We start from the raw sequence: 6,899 nt of genomic DNA, 5'->3' as shown, positions 1-6,899 counted from the left end.
CCACGTGTTGAGTGTCGTGGCCTCAGAAAGCCACGGCAGTTCTCAGCAGTGCAGGCCACTCGGCTTTGTGCAGGGAAAGAGTTTTCTTTCTGCTGAGGAAAGAGTCCTGCATCTGAAGTCAGCGTGTGGGTCAAGGACAGCGGGGCGGGTGACATCACCTCCGGTCTGAGTACTGGATGAGCCACTAGCCAAGGCACTCGGACCAATCGCCTTTCCAGTGTTGGACGGCAGGGAGCACTTTCTAAACTGCGAAGCACTTTGCACATTTAAGGCAGTGTTAGGAGATCTGCCGAAGCTGCCAGGCAGAGGGACCAGGTGCCATCGCTGTTGGGACGGAAGGAGGTAGCCCAGAGACAGGCTAAGTGCTATCTGGGCCACACGTTGTTCCCTGGAGCTACACTCTCAGCCATGGGCATGGTGCCGCTCTGCAGAGGAGCTTATCAATTGCACCGTGACCGCCACTGCAGAGCCATCTCTGTCTCTACAGAAGAAACTCCTGTGTGGAGCGGCTTCTGCACTTGTCCCTGGTCACCCACTGAAGATGCAGAGGCCTCAGGCGTCACGTCCACCTCTCCCCAATACCGCGAACTCTGACCTCAGCCCACTGCCTCGGAGAGTGGCCACTGTTCACCTTCTCTGCTCTGATTTTGTGGTGAGCATTGAGAATCCCTGAGAGGGTTTCCACACCCACAGACAACATGGCACCAGGATCTGGAACCTTGGGGCACCTCTGTCTTCTAGAACGTTCCCTGCTTGGTGAGTGACACATGCAGAGGACAGGGACAGCTGGTCCTGTCACAACTCTCTTGAGGAATTGCAGTCTCCTTTCTCACAAACACATGGAAGCCCAGGGAGGACCATGAGAGTGGTCCGGAGGTGATCTCGAGCCAGAGGACATTATTCAGTGTCTCAGAAATTCAATTTAAGTTACAATAAATTAAGAAGCATAAAAGGAAGCCGAGGTCCTCTGGCGTCTGGGTTGTCGGGCGCTGTGTTTGCCCTTCATCCGCTGGCCCTCCTGTCCTCTCCCCCATGGTGCTCAGCTCTGCAGATATACGCAGACTACAATTTTGGCCAATTTAGGATTAACCTTCTCCTTTTACAAAGGAGGACATCCAGGCTTCAAGAGCCTTAAGTGAGTTGTCAGAGGCCAACACCTGGCCAGTGTATCCAACCCATGAGATTTTCTTCTTTATATACACTTCTCTTCCACCCAGGGGTGTGTGGGACTCCCGTGAGGGTGGCGGGAGCTTGCACCCTGCAGATAGCTGACAGCAGGAACTCATGCCTCTTTGAACTTGCTTGGTTGAACATGCTGCGCTACTTCCTACTGCTGAATGTTTTAGGGGTTCCCAGGTTTTCAGGATATAATATATTCTCAATAAACAAGAAAGCAGTGAACATCTTTGTGCATTTGTACATACACCTTGTTTTCCCACAGTCTGGGATATGTCATTTGGATGGCTCCCAGAAGGTACTCCATGGGTCAACGTATGGAGTGTACTCATTTCCAATCCTCTGGCCACGAGGCTGTGAGCTCTTCCCAGGGTGTATGCCAGCTTCTGTTCCCACCAGAAGGGTGAGCGGCTCAGGCAGAGAAAGCACGAGGCTCGGATGCCTGGGCTGAGCCCTGGCTTTATCACTTACTTAACAGATGCTCTTGGGCAAGTCAAATAACCTTCCTGGGACTCAGTGTTCTTATATGTAAACTGGAAATGACAGCTCACAGGACTGTACTGAGAGTCACATGGTCAAGGTGTGTGACAGTGCTCCACAGACTGTCACACCGTGTGGAATGTGAGTTCTCCAGCAAAGGCACTTGTTGTCAGGCAGGTGTCAGACCTACAGCACCCCAGACGACCCAGTGTGCAGCACCTGGGGCTCAGGTGTGCAATACCTGGGCTCTGGAGTTTAGCCCTGAGAATCCCATGCACGGTGTCCTGCCCACCTTCTCAACTCTGCTGGAACTGGGGCAGCGCTTCTCCTGCGTCTTCCTGTTGGAGGGATCAGTTCCAGGTCTGCTCTGCCTGACTGCCCCCTGCGCTGCTGAGTTACCTGTGGCTTCCCTCACAGTTTGCCAAAGGATTGAGTCAGGAAGCACTCAGAAACGAGCAGCAATTTCTTTCTCTGGTTAGAAATATTAGGGCCCCCAAGGCCCCACAAATCTTCTCCCCATCCTCCGCCTGGTTGCAGAAGAAGAGGAAGAGACACAGGTGCTCCTCACAGCCCTCGTCAGTGAGGAGCTGGAGGCCACCCACAGGAAGGCAGACGCCCCTTCTAGGAAACTGCCTCATTCTTTCCCCTCCTCCCTGCTGTGTGCCCAACATCTGACCGGGGCTGAGAGTATGTGGATTAGGAGGTGCAGCCCTTGCTTGTAGGGGTCCTGGGGGGACATCAGAGTGAGGGAGTGGTGATCTCAGGTTGGTTGAGTACTTGATGGAGGTCAAGGAGCTGGAGGGAGCACGGATATGCCCCGACAGGCTGAGGCCAAGGGACATGCCACGAAGGACACCAGCGTGGGGGCCCCTGTGTGGCAAAGGACAGGGCCCAGAGGAAGCTCAGCTCCTGAGGCTGCTGTGTGGCCACAGACGCACGCCACGAGAGCAGGGAGGGCAGGAGTCCGGCAAGTGAGAGGCTGAGTGGCCCAGGGCCCCGTCCCACAGGGCCGAGCCCCCCTCCTGGAGGCTGAGGTCAGCCAGGAGCTGGGAGGCCGAGTCGGAGACTTTGTTCTTCCATTTGAAGACCAGCAAGACAAGCGTCTTCCTAGCAATGGGGGTCGTGGGGGTTTTCAGAGTAGGAAGGCTGAAATGACATTAAATCAGCGGCTCCTCCTCCCTGAGACCATCCCAGTGACATTGATACCCACGTGTCAGTGATGAAGCTCACCACGGCTGTCAAGAAGTCATCCAAGAGCATCAGGCTGTTGAAGCCCTGTTTGGAAGTGCCTCCATTATTTGTCAGATGACCCCTCACTTAGTCGGGATCCGTACCTGACCTGTGGTTGGGTTGGAGGGGCAGGCTGGTTACATTCAGATATCTGAAGGCTGATCATGAAAAAGGGATTAAAATAGTTTTTTTTTTTGTGGGCTAAGATGTAAGGTGTAAGGTGTCAGAGGGCAGAAAATACACCATGGGAGAATTCAGCCCCTGTTAACACCAAGACCCATAATAACTATGGCGTGAAGAAAAGACGGATGGCCAGAGCAGCTCTGCTTCTTCGCCTCCCACACGAGTGTGACTCCCTCATGGGACAGCGGAATAGCATGTAACTCACAAGGCAGTTGAACTAATTAGAGAGAAGACATACCTGAGGACACCCAGACTCGCTGACACATACCAAGAGCTTAGCAAGTGGTATTGTGTCTCCAAGAATTAGAACTAGGGACGGAACAACATGTCTCCGTGGGCAGGGAACCCCTGCTCTGAAGGAAGTCAAGAAATCAGGTGACAGTAAATGGAAGAGACCCTGAGTTTCCAAATGCTCTGTGCCCAGGGCTGGTGCACCAGAGGAAGCAGGAGGACGTCCAGACCGGGAGAGAGCAGCCTTGTTGGCCTCTGCCTCCTGTGTGACCAGGGGGTTCCAGAAATCCCTCCAAACCAAACAGGCTGGAGTGCATGGTGGTTGGAGCTGGGCTGTTTTCTGGGGAGGTGTGCCCTTGGCTAGGACCCCTGGTCAGGGGAAGGGACGTGCCCTGGGGAGCCCTGGCATGTCCTGCAGTCACAGCTGGTACCGAAGGACAAGACCCAGCTGCTGACCTATGGCCCACACCCTCGCATTCCAGCTGGAGAGGAAGACACCGTCACATGGAACAGTCGACAGCAATAGGAGAAGGTGCAGGATGCGAATCACCTCAGGAGAGGGGGCTGCAGGAGGCCCCGGAGCTGGGCACTAGGCTTCGGGGGAAGGTGAGAGATGGGTGCCCTCCATGGCCTGAGGTGCTGGCGGGATTCGGACACCTAGAACGTGGAGGCCAGAGATCCAGGCAGGGAATCTGCAGGGAGAAGGGCCAGCGTCCAGGCCCTCCGCCGGTGGGGCAGCCTGGAGGCCCAACGGCCAGAAGGTGGCCCCTGGACTTGGGCTGCAGTCCCTATTTGGTGGCTCATGGCTTCCTTCCGAGGTGGAGGGTGGAGGCTGAGTGGGTGGCCCTGGCCAAAACTTTCCAGTGAATCCCGGGGCGGTTCCCACTCAGGGTTGCCTCCCCGGCACCCGGACATGAGACTCCAGTGCGATGGCCCAGCGTTCACTGACCTCTACTTCCTGATGGGCACCGTGAGCGAGAGTGGGAATCGTGCAGAGCTCCGAGGACTGAGAGAAATAGAGTGATTTATTGTTTTGACATAAAGTAGAACATACAAATTCCCTTGAGAGAACTTAGGAACCGTGGAGCTCTTTCTCTGAATTGGGGCCATACGAGGAGATCCAGGGAGAAGAGGGCATCTAAGCAGTTACTGTGAATGTGCTTTGCAGACATGCAGCAAGAGAGGGGAAGGGCATTTCCGGAAGGAGGAACAGCATCAGCAGTGTGCCGAGGCAGGCGCGGGAGGTCACTGGAATGTGACCTGATTTGGAAATAGGATTGCAGACGTGATTAGTTAAGATGAGGCCCTGTCGGAGGAGGGCCCCCCTGCTTCAGTATGATTGGTGTCCTTATAAGAAGAGGAGAAGACACACAGATGGGAGAGGGAACATCATGTGACAATGGTGGCAGAGACCAAAGTGCCACAGCCATGAGCTGAGGATGGCTGGCCGTTCAGGATCTGGAAGAGGCAAGGACGGCTTCTACCTGAGGCTTCAGAGGGAACGTGGGCTGCCCACACCTCACCTTGGACTTCTGGCCTCCAGAACCCTGAGAGAAGACCCACCTGCAGCCACCCCACTGGTGGGACTTTGCTATGGCAGCCCTGATATGGTCTCGTGACCCCTCTCCTGGCCTTCAACCCTGACCTAGGGCCCTGAGCTGCTCACCTCCGGGGTGTGCACGGCCAGGGCTGCTAGCCGTGTCCACCTGATATGCTGTGGACCGGGGGGTCAAACTCTTGGCTTCTTCCTCCCACTCCCCGGAAAAGATACGGACTTTGGGAAGAAAGGATATCCATAAACAAGGAGGAGCACCGAAGTCCCCCCAGGAAACAGGTGGGCAGAGCGGGGTGCAGGCTGGTGCTGCGGGTGTCGCCCTGGCCGTGAAGTGCAGAGGTGCCGGGGCTGGGACGAGGGGCAGGAGGGTGCTGTGGCCTTCAAGGGGTGGCTCACTCGGGCTGCAGCTGGCCAGGGGCTGTATCGGGGGGTGCCGCAGCTGCTTTGCTCTGAGCCGAGGGAGGCCGCCGCAGTGCCGAGAGGTGGCCGTCCTTGTCCCTGCCTCCCGCTGGCCCTCCTCTCTCCCAACCTTCACTCCTGCTTCTGCCCCAGCCTGCTTGCTCAGAAGAGGTGGAGGAAGAGGTGCCCTTGCTGGATCCCGACAGCGAGCTGCCTGGGTCTTGCACACTGAGCACGTTGTTCGAGACAGGCCTGAGCCACTTCTGTAAGAATACTGGTTCTGTGGCGTTGCCAAGGTTTCTGAGCTCACCATCGGCCAGCGCTGCTTGGGCAAACTCCATGTGCCCTCTGGCAGGTTTACCCAGCGTGCCGTCCTTTCTAGACCATGGTCACTGTGTCTGTGATCGCCATCTCCCTCTCCTGCCCACCCACAGTGGCTGGGGCCATGTCCTGGGAAGAGACAGGGTGACTTAACTGGGAAAGGGCGCTCTTTCTTCCACAGGAAGGGAGACGTCATCTCACCCACATTTGCATACCTTTAGAGAATATCTTTTTATAAAGATTCAAATCAAACTGTCCCGCCGCTCAAGGGAGACCTGTTGTCTTTGCCCGAGCTGCTGGTGAAGTCCTGGGACTGGTGAGCGAGGTCAAGGCTTCGAACCACAGGTGGCTACGGGCTCAGGGAGTGAACCAGGTGCATTTCCTGGGTGAAGTCACCTTAGGAGAGAAGAGTGTCATGATCCTGAGGTTCATAGCAAAGCTGGAACATTTTGTAGAATAAGTCAAATGGACACACAATGGACACGTGAAGTTCATCTGAGAATGAGGTTGATCCTTCAGCCATTAATCTATTGGGGATCAGAAAATGTTATTTTCAAGTTCTGAAAGAGAAAACAAAGATCAAAACTTGCCTATGCATCAGGTTACCATGTTTAAAAAATTTGAGCGTAGACAGAAATTAATAAACATGCTGGCCCTTGTAGTAACTCATTTAATAAACTCAGTAGACAAAGGACGATACTTTGATAGAATTACCAGATAAGTCCCCTCTGCCTTTCCTCACCCCCAGGATTCTCATAAATGATGTTTTCAATTATGGATTTACCATAGGGAGAAAATTAATAGATGTGTGGTCAGACCAGCAGGCTGGGAAGTTAGTGTCTGGACCTATTCCTTCTTCTCTGCTCTGGACTTACTGTGTGATGTTGGCCCAAACAGTTAACCTCTCTGGACCTCAGCTGCTACATCTGTAAAAGAGGAACATTGTTTGTCAGATGCCCTGCAGCGGTTGAGATGAAGATCTGGCCTCTGAGAAGAGAAATAAGGAAAGGGCAGTGGAGGAGAGCAGCAGGGGAGAAGGAACCGATTCCACTGACTCTCCAGGCCTCGACTCCTGGCCCCTCCTCAGGCCTGATGTTTGTAATCTGCGACTCCACGCTGACTTGGCCTGTTGCTCAAAAATATTGAAAGCAAATATTAACTCAAGATAGTGCAACACGAGCCATGCAAAGGCCAATTAACCCGGAGAAAGAAAACACCACCATATTTTAAAGTGATGGCACACGTCTGCTTCCAGAACCGTCCTCAATTCCCAGTGTGTGGCCACGAGGACCCGTTGGGGAAATGAATGCAGGGGTATCTCGGG

The 6,899-nt window shown here is 54.4% G+C and overlaps 1 long non-coding RNA gene across 1 annotated transcript; it reads right to left on the bottom strand.

Annotated features, from left to right (window-relative positions):
• Positions 1-4,307: 4,307 nt before the first annotated feature.
• On the bottom strand, positions 4,308-6,322 carry LOC114094657 (uncharacterized). Its single transcript, XR_003583103.2, has 2 exons — positions 5,791-6,322; positions 4,308-5,704 (listed from the first exon to the last, which is right to left on the bottom strand). It is a non-coding gene; the product is annotated as an uncharacterized lncRNA (long non-coding RNA).
• Positions 6,323-6,899: the final 577 nt, after the last annotated feature.

Source organism: Marmota flaviventris, chromosome 14, assembly GCF_047511675.1.
Source record: "Marmota flaviventris isolate mMarFla1 chromosome 14, mMarFla1.hap1, whole genome shotgun sequence".
Classification (NCBI taxonomy): domain Eukaryota; kingdom Metazoa; phylum Chordata; class Mammalia; order Rodentia; family Sciuridae; genus Marmota; species Marmota flaviventris.
This window is presented reverse-complemented; position numbering and strand designations above follow the sequence as displayed.